The 19,869-nt window shown below is 37.5% G+C and overlaps 1 protein-coding gene across 2 annotated transcripts in view; it reads left to right on the plus strand.

The window, feature by feature from the left end:
• Positions 1 to 19,869, plus strand: part of GPC6 (glypican 6) — a 1,119,186-nt gene that overhangs the window by 665,478 nt on the left and 433,839 nt on the right. The window lies entirely within an intron of this gene.

Below are 19,869 nucleotides of genomic sequence, written 5' to 3' on the forward strand. Positions count from 1 at the left end.
AGCAGGACTCATGACGGCTCCCCCATTACAAAGAATTATCCTCCCAAAATTGCAAATAGTATCAAGACTGAAAAAATCTTGGTATCTAGATCAAGATTACTGACCCCAGAGTCTGAATGCCTGGCTTCAAACCTGACTCTACCGCTCACTGAAGCAGCCTTGGCCATCTGGTGGATCTCTCTGAGCCTCAGGTGGTTGTTTGTTTAACAAATTTTTCTATCTGTAGAATGGGACTAATAATAGTATCCATCGAGGCACGTGGGTAGTTCACTCAGTTAAGTATCCAACTTTGGCTCAGGTCATGATCTCACGGTTTGTGGGTTCGAGCCCCATATGGGCGCTGTGCTGACAGTTCAGAGCCTGGAGCCTGCTTTGGATTCTCTGTCTCCCTCTCTCTCTCTGCCCCTCCCCCTGCTCTCATTCTCTCTCTCTCTCTCTCTCTCTCTCTCTCTCTCTCTCTCAAAAGTAAATAAACATTAAAAATTTTAAAAATAATAGTATCCATCACATAGGGTTTTTGTATATAAATGTTATATACGTGGAATAAATGTATGTAAATGAAATAATGTATGTAAAGCCTTGACATCTAGTAAGCATTCAATAAATGTTAGTTCTTCTTAATACTAACATTGGCACTCAGGACATATTAATAATTGTTTTTCTGTGCCTTTTCAGAGATTTTCAGAATGTAATGAAAACAAGTATAAGGGAAACGCTGTCATTGTTTTATAAATACAGTACATTTAGCTCCAATGGTAGGCCAAATTATTGCACCAACCATTGTTTAGAAAATCAAGGTGTTTGCACAACTTAAGGCCCGTAAATGAGATATCTAAACCCCTGCCACATCCACGAAATCTGTCTCCTTTCATAAAATCTCACTTAGGCCACAGAGAGGACCTGAAAGTAAATAGCTTCATATCCCTCAAGCCTCTATCTCAGGTAATCAGACCTTGGCAAACCCACTTAGCATGATGCACTTCGGGCCATCACAATATCCCCTGTGGCTTGGTGGATACATGTAAATGAGGAGGCTTATCAAATCACTAGTTCTACCGTGGTGTGATGTGTTTACTTTTAAACATGCCAGTGCGGTTTTAGAAAATATGCATACAATACTGTCCTCCAACCCTGCAATAGTACGTATCACTAATAGCCACATGTAGCCACAGATCATGTGAAGGGTGGTTATTTCTAATCGAGATGGGCTGTTACATACAAACTATATACCATGTTATAAGGATTTAACATGGAAAAAGAATATAGCATCCCATTAATATTTTTATGTTGAGTTCATATTGATATGATAGCATTTTGACATATAGAGTTGAATAAAATGTATTATTAACATTAAATTTCAGCTACTTTTTTTGATGGGACTATTATAAAGTTTGAAATGACACATGTAACTCACATTACATATCTGCTGGGCAGTATGGTTCTAAACTTTGTTCTCTTTGTTCTCTCATTCTGAGGCAAATACAATGTGAACCAGCCTGTCCTAGACGAACAAAGGATGCCAATAGACACAAGGAAAAATTGCAAAGGAATTAAATTAAAACATGAGATTTCAGTCCCCTCAGACAATGTTTCTCTAGTGGTAGTTCTTGAACAACTTGCAAGGGAATCCCTTGGGGTGGTTGTAAAAAATGCAGATTCATGGGTTCCATTCAGCCATAACTACTCAGAATCTCTGGGCCCAGGAAGCTGGATTTTAAACAAATTCCGCTTGACTCCTAGGTGTACTAGACTTGAAAATCACTGACAAACAAATTTATCAAGACTAAAGAGGAAAAAATAAAGATCAGATAGCAGAAATTCCCTGCCACATGAACAAGAGTAGTATCCCTGATTTAATACGCATAATACCACTCACCACTGTACCTAAGAACTAAAGCAATGTGCATTAGTGAGTTATACCTGAGTTGTAGAGGAACTAGAATTCCAATATCATGTGGTTCCACAGTAAGTCACAGTGCACTGCAGCCTTCTGGGATGAAAAATCATCTTATTCAGGATATATAAATGGAATTTAGCCCTCTCTGTCTTCACTGTATTAAGTCACCCATAGACCAAAATGCAAGAAAATATTGTGTGTGTTTTTTTCATTAAGGGAAAATATTGGTTGTCAAGTGTCCCTTTTAAAAAATAAAGAGGAAGGGGGAATATGAATGTGTAGGTGCATATGTGTATGTGTGTGTGTGTGTGTGTGTGTGTGTGTGTACATATATATGTATTTGTGTGTGCATATATGTGTGTGTGTGTGCATGTATTATGGAGTTAGCTAAGTAAAGTAGATATTAGAAATCCAAAGAAATCATTTGTGTGATAAATAAGGTTGCTTATTACTAAGCTACTATGATTATAGAAGTTTAATGAAATTTTAATTACATTATGTGCCTACTCAAATATTGGTTTTGAACATTAATCGAGTTACTTGAGAAGCATTTCATGGAATGGGAAATAAAAATGAAATGGCTTATTTACTTATCCCAATGCATTAAAATAAAACTCAGTAGGGGAACTCGTAAGAAAAAATGAGAGACCTATGCAGAAATCTCATTCAGTATAAACCACGGGTGGGTTTTCACCTGTATAAATCATCTTTGGTGATTGAAAACCACCATAGCTATGCTCACAAGACAATGCTTGAAATGCAGTATATATGACTTACGTGTAAGTTGTGGCCCACTACTTCTTGTGATGTCATAAGATTAGAAACCCACCAGGTAAGTTGCTGTTAATAGGTGTACAAGATGTCTTAAATTCTATTCAAAACCAGTGCTATTTGTCAGGTCCAGTCGTCAATAAAAGGAAAGGATGAGAAGGGAATAGAGAAAGCAATGAGAAGTAGGGGAAAGTGGTTGTTTGCCTTGGGTAGCAGGAGACTGACACTGAACCGCTGTGACAGCTTCGAACTAAGCTGTTGCATATGTTTTCTGTCTCAGCGATTTCTTTCCTGGTGTAAATTATATGGGACGGTGACTTTGCTAAAATCTAGATGTCAAACTGCTCTGCTACCCCATATATGTTTATTTTTTAATTATCGTCAAAAATATGCTAGATTCAGGTTAGTAGCCCAGGTTGAAATGGAAATTTCAAGGGACAACCAAGTATTCATTTTATTTGTGAACAGCCTTTAAACAAGTATTGTCATGGGGCACCTAGGTGGCTCAGTCGGTTAAGCATCGACTTCAGCTCAGGTCATGATCTCGCAGTTTGTGAGTTTGAGCCCCATATCAGGCTCTGTACTGACAGCTCAGAGCCTAGGGCCTGCTTTGGATTCTGTGTCTCCCTCTCTCTCTGCCCTTCCCCTGCTCATGCTCTGTCTCTCTCTGTCTCAAAACTAAATAAAACATTAGAAAAAAAATTTAAACAAGTATTGTCAGCTGCGTAGTGGCCAAGGACTTTTGTCAGTTATCAACTCAGTCAGATCAGTAGACCCATGGAGGAATGTCTTTTGGAATATAACTGAGACAACTCTGAATTAGCACTGTTTTTATCTACAGTCAGAAATTATAGCCTTAAACAATACACTGGGAGCAAAAGTTAACACCTACATGTACTACTGTCAAAATTGAGCAGTCTTCATGTTTAATATTATTACCTTTTTAAATTTTTTTTAATTTACTTAGTTTTGAGAGAGAGAGTAAGAGAGAGCATGAGCGGGGCAGCGGCAGAGAAACGGAGACACAGAATCCGAAGCAGGCTCTAGGCTCTGAGCTGAAGTCGGATGCTTAACTGACTAAGCCACCAGGTGCCCCTAATATTATTACCTTTTACTGTAACTTCTATGAAAGAACAGCTGATAGAAATGCATACAGAATTTAATACTTCTTTCTAATGAAACACTTTTAATTTTTATAGACCTTTGCAAATCTAGAATTGCCTTACTTAAAAAAGGTATTAAAATATCCTCAGGAAGTTGCACATATACAAAATCTCTTCTGATCTTAGTCATGGGAACCATTATGGGCACCAAACCTCTAAGATGATTTTCTTGGCATGCAAGTTTACTCTAAATGCTGTTATTATATCTCAAATATTTTTTAAGTTTATTTTGAAAGAGACAGAAAGAGAGCACATGGCAGGGGCAGAGAGAGAGGGGAAGAGAGAGAGAAAATCCTAAGCAGACTCCCCTCACTGAGCCAAATGCAGGGCTCAAACTCACGAACTGTGAGATCATTACCTGAGTTGAAATCAAGGGTCAGTCACTTAACCGACTGAGCCACCCAGGAGCTGCTCAAATAATTTTTAAAAATTAATATAAGTATAACCACTTTTTTATGATAAACAAAAACCGAAACAGAAGCAGGCCCAATTGATGCTGAATTCATAAGTGAATTCATTTTTAAGTGTTACTTAATTCTAGTCCATAAATAATGCATTTAAGCATTAAAGCCTAAAATATTACTTAAACTTAACCAGCTGCATTTCGATTTAATTTGAAGTCCAATGGCTCTTTCTTAGTTTGCAGAATTAAGGTTGACCCAGTTGGCAGTCTTACAGATTTAATGTTCATAGATTCTTAAGGCTTTAGAGACCCTACCATGTAACTCTGATAATTAATTGTTTTAAGAAATGAAATTAGGTATATTAAATGGTGGAGCTGAAAAAAATGGTATCCAGAATATGAAACTCCAATGACCAAGATTTTTCAGACAAATAAAAAGAAAGAAATTTAGAAAAACATCAGAAAATTGAATGACAAAGAAAATCTTCCCTGATGTTCTAAGAGCTTTGGGAGGTTATGAAGGTGACAGATTCTAAATTAGAAGCATTCAACTCACATATTAATAAAAAATGGAACAGGAACAGGATTTTTTTGCAGGAAAGGAAGAAACAGCAGGCCTTTGGAAAAGGAATCTTGCTGTTGCATCTTGGCTGACTTGCAATTAAAAATGAAGGAGCAAATGAACATGTCTGAAAAAATTCGATTCTCTATGCATCGGGCATGGCTGAATACTTTAGATTGTCAAAACCACTATCTTGCCCAATATATATTAGGGACAAGGGAGAAAAAAAAAAACAACAACAACATGAAACTGTTTAATGTAAAACCAGAATTTTGACAGCCTGCATTGTATCTTAATTGTTTTACATTTGCATGGGAAAAGAAAATGCCTTATTTGTTCACAGAAGGGCCCAGAGTTATGATTTTCAGTTCTTTATCTCATCTGCTGAAGTAGCAGATGAGCCCCCCAAAAAGAACAAAAACAGAACACCAGAATTTGGGGGGCACTTAACATTCTTTTTTTAAAACTACATATTAATGAATAAATGCACACTGCTAAATGTATCACGTGCATGACCTCATCCCATGCTCTTTCCAAACTGGAAGGTAAATATACACATTTTGTCCATTTTTCAAAGGGGGAAACTGAGGCACAGAGGCACGAAGCATCCTACCAGCACTTATATAGTTTAGTGTCACAGCTGTGGACTGTGGATGCTAACTTTAATTTTCTTCTCTTCTGTAGATTAAGAATAATATGTATAGCTTATGCAAAATAATAGGAAGGAAAGTAGTCTTTTTCCTTGCCTTGAGTTCCTAATCCGTTTTATTTCAACCTCTTTGATACATATTGTTTTCTATTTTGCATTATTATTTATACACTTTTTTGATTATTCTCATTGAACTTAAGATTCTCCTGCACAATTAGTAGTTTCTTGATCTCATTCCTTTTTAAAATGCATCTATTTAATTTAATAGAAGACATTACATTTAAAAAGTCTGGGAATTAGGAATATTAACTTTTTTTACCCACCTTCTAATTTTTGAACGTTGTCACAGAGGAAGCCTTTCAGTAGGCTTTCAGAAATGATACCAGCTCTGGTGTGGATGGGTTGATGCTTATATGGACATAGAGATAGCAAGCATAATGAATCATATCTGAATTAAATGATGCCTCTAGATCTAAATATCACATAAAATAAATAAACAGCAAAAAAGGGGGTTGAGCAAAGGCACTGTTATAGATTAGAGACCTAAAAGATAAAGCAGCCAAATATGGAATGTGGGAACCATTTTTGTATTGAGATTTGAGCAAATAAACTTCTGAGACCATCAAAGGCTAACAACACTGAGAATATTTGAGATTTGTTTTAATTTTTCGGGATGACAATGGTATTGTGGTTATGTTTTCTTTTAAGAGTCTTTATCTCTCTTACAGACACGTACTGAAATGTTTATAGATGAAATAAAAAGATGTCTGGGATTTGTTTTAAAGTAACTGACCATGGTGGGAAAAGTGGAGAGTAGACAGACAAGATTGGCTTTATTAATAAATTGTTGAGGCTGAATGATATATACATGGAGGTTTTCTCTGTTTCTCTGGGTAGTAAAGATTTTCCAAAATAATAAAGTAAAGATCCAGAAGATTCTGACACATAATTGGTATTGCATTAAATTAAAAATTGTCTACCTTACCTTCTCATAAAACACTATCATTAGACATGAACAATATAGGCCCTAAAACATGTCTTCCAACACAAACATCTATCTTACTTGATACAGAGAACACACTGAATATCTAAAATAGACTGTAGAAAACTTTTGTTATATCCAATAATACAAAACCTTTGAACAACAACATAAAATTGAAGTCATGATTTAAGTTTTCTGGTGAATAGACTGAAACTGAGGGGTGTGTTAGAACACTGAGCGCTGGGGCGCATGTGTGGCTCAGTCATTAAGCATCTGACTTCTGCTCAGGTCTTAATCTCATGGTTCGTGAGCTTGAGCCCCACTTAGGGTGAGCATGAGCCGCACTTTAGGTGAGCTCTGCTCTCTCTCTCTCTCTCTCCCTCCCTCCCTCCCTCCCTCCCTCCCCCCCCCCCCCCCCCCCCCCCCGTCTCCTGCCCCTCCTGGAATTATCTCTCTGTCTCTCTCTGCCCCTCGCTCACTTGCACCCCCCCTCAAAAAAAAACCACAAAACAAAAGAACACTGAGGGCTGAATGCAGGAGGTATTTTTCTCATTTGTACATTGATGGAGAGGGTGAGTGTGCCTGTTTGTATTAGGTGTCTCTAACATGCCTTGCAACTCCAAAATCTGACTTTTTCAGATGCACTGGCCCTTTCAGGTGCACTGGCCCACCATACTAATTCATCAGAGGGGTATGAATTGAGGCCTGTGATTAGTGTACAAGCCAATGGCTTGAAATGTCGACAGTGGCAGTCCAGTACACCCTGCTCCTAAGATGTATTTTGACACTTTCGTCAGTAGTGGATTTTGTTTTTATTTTCAAAGCCCTGTATAAAACATGGGATAGTTGAGTGATTTCTTGAAGCAGTCAAAATATCAACTTCTTCCACATGAACAAACCAAAGCACATTTTTGTGTAGCTGCTTGTGTCTGTCCTTAGAGAGAGATGATATGTCAATCATTACCGCACTAATAAGACCATCCAGAAAATAGTATATTCATCAAAGTAGACACTTAAATATGAGCTCTTTTGCAGGACATTGTCACAGGTCTCCAGGGATCTATACTATGGAAGAGGCAATATATCCTTAGCTTGGCCAATGCCCACGACTTTAAAATAGTATACTTAAATTGATCTTTAAAAATACATGAAACTTTAGCATGATGCAAAATGATGATAATATCAGTTCCAACTCTTGCATTAGTAGTCTTTCTTAAAACATACCTGCTATACAGAAATCTCTTACCCAACGCCATTTGGACTCATCAGCCATATCTATAGAAGCCATTTGAACCTTAAAGAGAATCCTGAGTTTGGGCTCCGATGCAACATTACACATCTTACTACTTAAGAGAAACCTTGTCTAAATGTTAAACTAAGCTACTCTCCTCATTCATGATAGTGGGAAGTATTGCACACAACAGATAGCATAGTAACTAGGTCAGTCAAGTGTTGCTGCATAACAAATTATTCCAAAACTTAGCAGCTTAAAACAATACACAGTCACTGTCTCAGAGTTTCCATGGGTCAGGAACCCAGGTGAAACTTAGCTGCACGTCTCTGCCTCAGGGTGTTCTACAAGGTGTCAAAGTGTCTGCGAGGTCTGTGGTCTCATCTGAAGGCTCCCCTGGGGTAGGATTATTCCTGGCTCACTTATGGGAGGTTTTACCGAGAGGCTCAGATCTCCTTGGCTGTTTGCTGGGGCCTCCTGGAGTTCTTTATCACATGGGCTTCTCCACAAGGCAGTTCAGAATATGTCCTCTGCCTTCCCACAGAGTGAGCAAGCAAAAGAGGGTAAGCAAGAGGGAAGCCACTGTCTCTTTGTAACCTAATCATAGAAGAGATATGCCATCACTTTTATCATATTGTACCCATTAGAAGCAAGTCATTGTGTCCACTTTACACTCCCAGGGAGAAATTACACAAAGGTATGAATGCCAATAGGTGGGGATCTTTGGGAGCCATCTTAGATGTTGCCAGCCACGCTAATAACATTTTCTTAAAAAATGTATTTACTTAAAAAATGTTCCATGGAAGTAGCAGTACAGCATTGTAACTAGGTCTTGACGCTGATGGAAGGCGATTTTGTGACTGTCATATTTTTCACTTCTGTTCATTCTGCTCCCTCTGCCTGGTTTGTCTCACCCCATTCCTTTTGCCCAAAGTACACAAATATCTACCCATATGTTAAATCACGATGTAAGCACTCCTTTCTTTATGGATCCTTTTTCTGACTTCCCCAAGGTAGATCTTGCCTCTGCCTTCTTAATTCTCCCAGGGTTCTGCTGTGGGCTCTTTGAAAGCCCCAGTAGCACTCATTTACACATCTAGTCTATGGGTCTCTCCACTCACCCAGCAGATTGAACTTAGCTTAAGTCAGGGACAATTAATAAATATTTGTTAGGTAAGTGAATAATGGATTATTTCTCAGTTGCTATGCAAGTTTTTGGAATCCCATCTTTAAAAAAAATTTTTTTAATGTTTACTTATTTTTGAGACAGAGCACAAGCAGGAGAAGGGCAGAGAGAGAGAGGGAGACACAGAACCCAAAGCAAGCTCCAGGCTCTGAGCTGTCAGCATAGAGCCCAAAGTGAGGCTGAAACTCACAAACTGTGAAATCATGACCAGAGCCAAAGTCAGAAGCTTAACCAACTGAGCCACACAGGTGTCCCAGCATGGAATCCCATCTTAAAAGGGGATAGGTCAAAAGATATTAAATAAGGCAAAAACTTCTTAGAGTCAGAATCAGATGACTCAAGAACAATGTATCAGTTACAATTCCCGGTTCTTTTTTTTAATTTTTTTTTTCAACGTTTATTTATTTTTGGGACAGAGAGAGACAGAGCATGAACGGGGGAGGGGCAGAGAGAGAGGGAGACACAGAATCGGAAACATACAATTCCCGGTTCTTAAAGGGATGTGATAAATTCTCCTGTTTATAGTATTTGTTTATGGTTATGGTGAATTGATTGCAATTTTTTATTTTGGGATCATCTTCATCAGGACTTTACCTGTGGAATAGTCGGTAAATTGAAATTTGGGTGTGTCCCTCCAGAAAGGATTTGTTCTGGCTTTCACCAGACTCCTCAAGGGTATCACTGACCAGAGTCCTTTGCAAGGAGGATCCTTGTACCACATGAATTGTGTAAATGTGAGTTCCAAACTCGGGTGAAAGCAGACCCAAGATTAACATTTTTAAAAAATATTTTACGTATTCAGAGCCTATGTTGTGCCTGTGGATTTTTTTTTTAATTTCTCTACTCCATATTACAGGGTGTAAGCCCAGTTGTGTGCTGATAAATGGCTAAGAACCAACTCTTTGAAACAAACAATGTGCCTATATATACAAATGTAAATTTCTTATAAATTTTACTAATAACAAAGGATAATATACCTATTACAAATAATAATAAAATATAAAATACTCTTAATTTCAAGTTCCATAAAGCCAGTTGATTCTCATAGAATACTTTTGTAGAAATAAGCAAAGATCCCCGCATGGAAACAAACCAGGGCTCTATCTTGAGAGCATGCTATAGGAAGGGAGTCAGCTATCGAGACCCCATGACATTCACCTTAGGGCAGTGGGAAAGTGTTACAGTGAAGAAGAGAAAGAAAAGCTCCAGGTATGCTCTGATTGGACATTGCTGGCAGGAGGAAGCTGGAGGCAGGTGAAATAGAAGCAGTCTAAGTTGGGGATCATATTTGGCTTTTTCTGATTTGTCCTCAGATGGAAGGGAGGATGAAAAACGGGGAAGCTGGAAAATATTGACCAAGTTCTAAATATTCTGATCTAATTGCTGCTGGCACTGTGGGTCACAGTTCTGTGGTCACACAGGGTCTGGCCATTGTCTGTTTTACAGTCAGTCTTCCACTTCCATTGATTTTTGCCAAACTCCTGTGGCCATGGCTATGGCTACCAGCCGACAAAGGCTGTGGTTTCAACATTGGGGTTGTTTGTTTGTTTGTTTGTTTTAATGAGTAACAACAAAGATGAATGTATCTTGGAATTACATTTGTTCATTAATGACATGAGTGACTACTCAGTCAGACCAGATAGATTTCAGACCCTTGTAGTTTTTTGTTTTACTCACAATGTAACAGTTACAGACACACCACACTTTTATTTATTTATTTATTTATTTATTTATCTATCTATCTATTTATTTATTTTAAATTTACATCCAAGTTAGTTAGCATATAGCGCAACAATGACTTCAGGAGTAGATTCCTTAATGCTCCTTTCCCATTTACCCCATCCGCCCCCCCTCCACTTACCTGTGGAAAACAAACAAATATGTTTGTTTTCCATATTTAAGAGTCTCCTATGTTTTGTCCCCCTCCCTGTTTTTATATTATTTTTGCTTCTCTTCCCTTATGTTCATCTGTTTTGTCTCTTAAAGTCCTCGTAAGAGTGAAGTCATATGTTTGTCCTTCTCTGACTAATTTTGCTTAGGATAATACCCTCTAGTTCCATCCATGTAGTTGCAAATGGAAAGATTTCATTCTTTTTGATTGCTGAGTCATACTCCATTGTATATATATACACCACACATGTTCTCTATCCATTCATCCATTGATGGATATTTGGGCTCTTTCCATACTTTGGCTATTGTTGATAGTGCTGCTGTAAACATGGGGGTGCATGTGTCCCTTTGAAACAGCACACCTGTATCCCTTGGATAAATACCTAGTAGTGCAATTACTGGGTCATAGGGTAGTTCTGTTTTTAGTTTTTTGAGGAACCTCCATACTGTTTTCCAGAGTGGCTGTACCAGTTTGCATTCCCACCAGCAGTGCAAAAGAGCTCCTCCTTCTCCGCATCCTCAACAACATCTGTTGTTGCCGGAGTTGTTAATGTTAGCCATTCTGACAGGTGCGAGGTGGGATCTCATTGTGGTTTTGATTTGTGTTTCCCTGATGATGAGTGATGTTGAGCATTTTTTCATGTGCCACTTGGCCATCTGGATGTCTTCTTTGGAGAAGTGTCTCTTCATGTCTTTTACTGATTTCTTCACTGGATTATTTGTTTTTTGGGTGTTGAGTTTGATAAGTTCTTTATAGATTTTGGATACTAATCCACTATCTGATATGTTGTTTGTAAATATCTTCTCCCATTCTGTCGGTTGCCTTTTAGTTTTGCTGATTGTTTCTTTCACTGTGCAGAAGCTTTTTATTTTGATGAGGTCCCTATAGTTCATTTTTGCTTTTGTTTCCCTTGACTCCGGAGACATGTTGGGTAAGAAGTTGCTGTGGGCAAGATCAAAGAGGTTTTTGCCTGCTTTATCCTTGAGGATTTTGATGGCTTCCTGTCTTACATTTAGGTCTTTCATGCATTTTGAGTTTATTTATGTGTATGGTGTAAGAAAGTGGTCCCGGTTCAAGCCATACCACACTTTTAACTTGAGTCTTCACTGTTAACCAAATTTCCATCACTTTTTAAGTCTAGACAATCCATAAAGCAGTAATTGAAGCTCTGTAGCATTTGCAGATTTCCATAGTATAACACTGCTATCCTGGCCAATTTCAAGGTACCAACATGACATTAGTGAAGACAGGGTTTGAAAGAAAAGTGCCGGAGATCATTACCATTATGTAGAATTGCCTCCACAGAAATGCAATGGACATAAATAACCTCAAACACATAGGTAATAGTAAAATGTAATAAGTAATTAGTAACTAATGTGTTTTGAGTGTTTCTCACCTTTATCTTAATATAACTTATTTACTTGCAGATTTGCACAGTTTTAAATAATGCATCTGTTTGACCACAAGTTCACAAATATTGTGAAAATTTAACAATTGCCACCATATCTTTGGTGTAATGAGACAGAATTTACATCAATAAGCAGAGGAGTTAATACCTCAGTCTTCCCATTCATGAGAACTGTGGTATGGGTCTTTGTTCCACCTTACAAAGGTGCAGAGCTCACCTCTTCTCAGAAGGCCATTAAGACCCAAAGCCCTTGCCCCAGTGATTCCATCAGACAGCTTGAGCACCTGCTGCTCTTGAGTTTCATTTTGGATTTTGGCCCCTAGGGATTTTCCTTGTTGTCTCTCTACCTTATTATGCATTTAAAAGAGTGTTTTTAGAGTCTCATCCAGCATTTGGGGGTGTTTTGTCCAGGGAAGTTTTTAAGATGTCTGATTTTAAGATTTAAAAAATACTGCAAGGAAGAGAAGGCACCTGTCTTGTATTAGCACTCTGTAGATATTTCTGACCTTGACTCTGACTCTATGTAAGCAAGTTTTTCTGACCTTCAAAATTCAGCTTTTTGAGACTTCCTAATAATCCAAGGTCAGTTTGCTTTATGCATAAAAACTTGCAGTTCTTCAGTGATTCTTATCCTTTTTGGCCTTCAAGAGGCAGGCTTTGATTGAGAAAAAGAGGACTAGTCATTCCTAGATGAGCAGGCATTGAGGAACATGCTGTAGGAACAGAGTTGCCTGCCGGATGTCTGGCTGGCTGCTTGGTTCAGGGTTCTCAAACACATCTATTTCAAAAGATGCTTGAAGGCGAAATAGTCACATATTCTTCCAAATTAATGAATGAAAGAAAGAATTGGTCCCTAGATTACAACATTTACATAAATTCATGAAAAAAGGAGATAAAATATAATGAGCCATCTATAGGCAAAATAAAGAGATTAGTGGCGATATTTCACTGACCTCTGAAACAGTCTCATAATTATAAAACACACAAGAAGAACAACAAAGTTTAATATGGAAAGCAATGGATCAATATAAAAATGTATTTTTCTAATTTATTAACATGGGCAACCAAAATACGGATCTAAACATAAAAGTTGAAGCAACTGAGTTGAATGATACCTTGTTTTCAAAAGTAACTGTGATATGTAGAAGTCTATAAAGGAGAAAATACACATATAGTGAATACAGTCAGATGCATCTATATGAATTAACACTGCTTCACAGTAAGGCCGAGTTCATATACAAAAGGGTGGGCTTTTCCCTTTGACACTTTTCTTTTTGTTACCACCAAAATACATAGTATCCCTTATGGTACCTGGCTCTGTTATTTTTATAGACTGGAAGCTTTCCTAAAATTCTTTTGAGAATTAGTCTGGTCCTAAAGGAATCTCTTCCTCTAAGCAGAAGATGTCATCCGAACACGTAAAGCTCAGGGATTAAGGGGCAGATGCTTCCGTGGCTATTTCTCACTTGTCAATTTCCCTTATTTATCAGTTTGTCAATTTAAGTAGCCTACTTAATTTTACCACCCTCATTATCTGGGGGTATCATTATATCCTGTGCTGTAACTTCTAGAATTCTCTTCCAAAAATACCAACATATTTCAAGTGAATTTAAATTAAGAAACACTACAGTCAGCGATCAGTTACCTGATTTCAAGTGGTCCAAAATTGACATTGTCTTGGAGTGGTATCAACAGACCCTTCAAGTCCTTATCAAAATAAAAATTTACCTATCAACCATGCATTAAAAGAGCCCCTGTTCAATGACTATGCTCTTCCTATCATATTTTCTCTGATTCAAATACATATTCATGTAATATAAATTTCATTTTATGCAAGAACGACAACCAGTTGTGTCAAGCGAGATGGATTTGATTGATTTGCTTAACAAATGTTTTCTTTTAGAAGATCCAATTATTCTTATAGGCCATCTTGGCGAATGTACGCTTGTTCAATAGCTTGATTCCTAGCTGTGGATTCATTTAATCGTGTTTCACTATAAATTCATGAACTGTAGATAGTGGTGTCCAAGCAATTTTTTTCTTAAATTATTAATGGAAATACCCAATGTTGGGTGTGGATTTAAATCATTGTACCTGGTACAAAATATGTCTCATAGCAAAAATATGATTTAATGCATAATTTATTTAAGGTTTAGCAAAGATGTAGGAGGTGTTCTTTTCCAAATGCAAACATTCTGGAAAACACTGCTAGATAAGTAAACACGAGGCTTTAAGAGGGAGTGTGTGAGGCAGTAAATGTCATCCCCAACTCAGATAAACAATAAAATTATATTTATGTGATGATGGAGATGTTTTTGTGGCATCCGTGCACCTTTAAAACACAGCCAGGATTATTGATGAATATGCCCTTTACAGTCGCTTTGGTTTGCTTGTTTTTTGTTTGCTTTGTAGTGATCTTTGACAGATAAAATTGTTTTTCCATTAATCCCCCTTCATTCCATTTTTTTTAAATCCCCATATGTTCTGATATTTCCAAAACACTGAGTTGAGATATAAAACTTATCTGCAGAGATGACAAGCTTTCCCCCTTCATTTTAAACTGACATTTGTTATTGATTGAATATGTAGCGTTTACCCCAACTTTGGGAACCTTCTACTTTATTGTTTTTGTTTTGTTTTGTTTTGTTTTGTTTGTTTAGACCCATAATCAAGGTCCTTTTTCTGTCCCAAGCCTAACAGCTCCAAATTATCTTCAATTTTTTTTTTCATTTCAAAAGATGTTTGTTTTCTTAATCAATGAGAGATTTTAGTAATATTCTGAGACACTTTTCTTCAAGCTTTAACCTGCAATTTAGAAAACAAAGCAACTTCCAATTATCAGCTTATGTCCTGCTGCCTGGCATAAGCAATGAAACTTGCCCTTGCAGAAGTCAATAGATTCTTGTGTTGATGTGCACACTTGTTTACATGTCTGTGTGTACATGTGTTCAGTTATGGTTGAGAGTCTAATAAAGAATAATCAAATGACTAGGCCCTAACATTCAAGAGGCATAAAATCTGAGCTTTTCACAGATCTCTCAAATTCACAATAAATGTATAAATGATGCATGAGAACAGGTTAATGAAGCTGTGTGGAGATAGATGTAAAAATAAAAATTAACCAGACTCGGTCATTACTCAAGTGATATGCCACATCAGAGTTGCAAGTTGATGAATAAAAATGTCTAAGAAAGTCTAATAAGAGTTAGCAAATACTGGGGGAAGAGAAACAGGACATTACTATTTAATGGGTACAGAATTTCTATTTGGGATGATGGAAAATTTCTGGAAATGAAGAGTGGTGATGGTGGCATGACATTGTGAATGTTCTTAATGTCATTAAACTGTATATTTAATATGGCTTGAATGATTAATTTCATGTTATATGTGCTTTACCATAATAAAAATTAATTAATTAATTACAATAAATTAAATACCTAAATTTCATGAAAATTGAGAAACAACAACAAATTTGAAATACTAAAAATGTTAGATCCCTGAATGGCAAGGCTTTGCCATATTAGCTAGTGATATGTATGTTGAAGCTTTCGGGAATGGGTACCTATTACTCTATTACACTTAAATAATACATATACAAATATAAAAGCTAAAGGAATATGCGATTTTTTTTTGCTATCGTATCTAGAGCCATAGCCTATGCTGTTTAAATCACCTGCTCACAGTATTTTTAGACGAGTAGGCCCCAGAGTTACTAATGATGATGATATTAATGATGATAAATTTATGCTGATTCCACTTGTCCTTACTGGTCACAACTGCTTAGTCTGATCTCTTGTCTCTTGATATTTTACCTAACTGAGTGATTAAGTGATGATAGCAGGGGGTCACTCTCTGTTCCCTTTGATTCATCTATAAACATCCATATTTTCATGATTTTGTATGTTTCGTTGATCTGTCTGTGACCTTCTCTTGCACTTGACAGAGTTGGTTGTGCATCCAGAAACTATTCTGAAGCCAGGGAAATTTTTTATTGTCAAAACTCATAGGTGCTGGACATTCACAGAGGAGAAACCTCGAGTTCTCAAAACTAATTCTGCCCTCTGAGGTTACTGAGGAGACTTACCCATCATCCTCTTCTACCCTGGTAGACAGGACACCCCTCTTCAGAACTTACCCCATTTGGTGGTCTGAGGGAGTAAAGGGTGAATTTGGCCAAGGCCATATTATCCTTCACCTTGGAAACTGAAAACTGCACGAATAATATTTTCTTTGTGTCTTACGTACAAGGCAAATTCAAGTAAAATAGAAAATGTAGCTTGTATATTTCAGGAAAATTATTTGGGCAGTAAGAGTAGGTATGCCGTTTCATGCCTGCCCACTCTTACCAGCCTCTTATCTTCCTGGTAAATGCTTTTAATCCTCAACAAAAGGTAGAATGTTACTTCCTGCTTGATGCCTTCCTCAACCCTCCCAGGTCACTTTAACCTGTGGAACCTACCAAGTTTAATTATTATTATTATTTTAAATCTCTGATCCCCTTTATCTTCTGGAGCTCTCTAGGGTCAGGACTATTCCCACTATACAGTGTCCACCATCTTCTTAATGCTAGAGCATTGTCATTTTCTTGCTTTCCCCCCGCCCCCCAATAAGTCTTGAATGAATGAATGAATGAATGTATTAGTGAATGAAAAAATATCCAGCCTTACACATTTTATTAGTTTGCTTCTGTTTTGCTGATGTTTAGTAAAGACTTTAGAATCAGAAGTTTGATTTTAACTTCTATTTCTTAGAAGCACGGTGAGCCTGGATAAATTACCCCACCTCTCTGAGCCTGAGTTTCTTCATCTATAGAGTAACGATAATACTACTTACTTCAAGGCTCAAAAGCCTTACAAAAGGCTCAAAATGAAGGCAGTCAGGTGATTTAATATTAGTTAACAATCTCTGGACAAGAACTGATAGCAGCAAACAAGATGTAAACAAAATCTTGAATTTTTCTTTTAAGACAACATGTAGAAGAGAAATCAATAGCCATAAAGGTCAGTGGGTCTAATTAGCTACAAGGGATAAAATGATGGACATATTTCATAGGCAATCTTCATCCTAAAATAAATGGATTGTGTTTCAGATGATTGCGTCTTCTGAGTCAATTGCCTTAGAGCTCAGAAATACATTCTTCCGTGCAATCAACATGCCAGTCAATGGCTCAGTTCTGAGCAGAGCCAACAGAGTACAGCAATATGCAGTGTTAAAAGAATTGTCCACTTTGGTTATCATACTTGTATTTTTCCTGTAAAGTAGTCTTTATAATTCAAGCTTCCAGGAATGCATGAGATATGCACAATGTAGCACTGGCTGAAACGTGGGGAAAAGGCAGTCTGAGAATTTTGACAGATGAGTAGGTCCAAAAAATACAACTTATAACCAAAAAATGAAATTAGGTAATAAAATTAAAATTAAACTAAAAATGAGATTTGTATACCCATTTTCAAGACGGTAATTCAAATCAACCCCAAATCTCTTCAATGAAGCTTTAGGGAATCTCTTATATTGGGAAGAACTGGGTGAACGTTACTGTGAACCAGAGCTATGTTAAAATCCTGCCTTTGCCATGTAGGACCCCAGGATGGTGAAAATTGTACACACCTTCTTGAGTTTTAATTTTCTTACATGCAAAATGAGAACATTAATACTTGACACAGTTGCCAAGAATGATTATATGCTATAATTTATTTTGATTTATTAGGATTATCTTTCTTGTACCATTTGTCTCTCACTTTTTTCCTCCCACATTAGCTCATACCTATACACAAAAACACATAGATTTTACCCTCCTTGAAACTGTTCCATTAAAAACATCACAATTATTCAGGGTTTTTTTTTCCTTCTACAGAATTCTCATACTTTCCATGTTTCTTTCTTAAGCCAACTACTTCTCTTTATCCTTCTCATTGGGCCACCCTTCAAAGCTGTCACAAGTTCATTTGGCTTAGCATTTCCATTCACCCCATGGCCCTGACTCTATCTGAACCAAGTCTTCCCTGCTGTCTTTATTTTTCACCACTTTTGCTCCAGTGTCTTCCCTTAGCGTTGCTGTGGTCTTTGTAAAGCCCACCTGTGACTCTGATTCTTTTTCTACTTCTACTGAGTATTCTTACTTAAACATGTTACTTAGCATTTAAACCCTTCCTTTGAATGTTCTCTTCTCTTTCTCCTTTGACCCTTGCTGTTGTAGTCTTCTCTCCTGAACATTCGCTTCCCTCTTTCCCACTCAGCCTGGGGCTTTCAGTCCACCTCCAGTGGAATGTTTATTCTCTTTTTTTTTCTTCATTATTGCCCTGGTTTTTGTGTCTTCCCTTCCTTCTCTTTTGAACAGAGCCACCTGTCCTTAAATAAGTCCTGTGTCTCCCTTTCCTAGAACAGTCCTATCCCGTGTTCGTGTTCGTTCCTCTACATCTTGTTCCTCTTATTTTCTTTTTTTCCCATCTGGCTTTTCTTACATTTGAAATCTATCAACTTATTTCCCATAGTTTTATTTTCAATTGTTATGCGACATTCTAAATTCATCTTGATAGTATTTCTTTCTGTCCCTTCAGACTGGTTTTTTGTTGTTGTTTTGGTTTGGTTTGGTTAGGTTTTTTTATTTCCCTTTTCCTAGGATCTATTTCTGGAAACTTTGCACTGATATATCAAATCATAAAGTCATAAAATTGTAGAGGTGGAAGGAACCATAAATATTGCTGAGATCATAGGAAGGAAAGTGACTAGAAAACATTTTCCAAAAGCTCAGCTCATAGGTGTCACCCCCCCCACCCAGAAACTGGAGGTGGAGCCTCATTCTACTTTGATATTGCCAATTGCTACATGTGTAATTTTCAGTCATTTTTTCTATCAAAAAAATGGATTGATACAGTGCAGATGCTTTTTAAAAGTTGGACAAATTTACAGGACATAAAATTCATTATTTCAACCATTTTAATGTGTACAGTTCTGTGGCATTTAGCATTTTCACCATGCTGTGCAGCCATCACTAATATCTAGTTCCAGAACATTTGTTATCACCCAAAAGGAAACTCCTTACCCATTAAGCAGTCACTCCCTAGTTCTCCCTTGCCCCCAGCCCCTGGCGACCACCAATCTGCCTGCCTTCTCTAAGGATTTACCTATTCTATACAGTTCATGTAAATAGATTCACAAAATGTAGCCTTTTATGTCTGGCTTCTTTCACACACACACACACACACACACACACACACACACACGCATATAATAAGCATTTTCTCTTAAATATTCTTCTACATTTACGGTGCTTTTTTCTGTTCCAAGATTGTGCACATTCTCTTTTTACGAGTGGTAGTATTACGTCCTTTTTTCCACAACAGAAACACCCTTTCTGATGTAGACTTTAACTCATGCAGCACACAGATGAAGTGTGCCTTGGGTTGGGCCTATCTAACAGGCCTGCATGGGATGCTCCTGGTGGCTACTCTGTCTCACTTGACAAAGAGACTTCACTCATTCTGGTCTTTGTGCTCTGGTCCAATCTCTAAAATAGTTCCAGGAGGAAGACTGATATGAAGCTCCCAAAGACTCCTCATTTGCCCTAGACTTTGTAACTCCAAATATGTCCAAACCCAAGGCTGCCTCCTTCGACATCCACCATCTGCTGGTGTAGTTGGGAACACGGAGATTTGTCACACTTTTGCTGTCGGGCTGTCCACATGGCAACTACTTCACATCAGTTGCCCCTTCTCTTCACCAGTGA

Source organism: Prionailurus bengalensis, chromosome A1 (genome assembly GCF_016509475.1).
Source record: "Prionailurus bengalensis isolate Pbe53 chromosome A1, Fcat_Pben_1.1_paternal_pri, whole genome shotgun sequence".
NCBI classification, from domain to species: domain Eukaryota; kingdom Metazoa; phylum Chordata; class Mammalia; order Carnivora; family Felidae; genus Prionailurus; species Prionailurus bengalensis.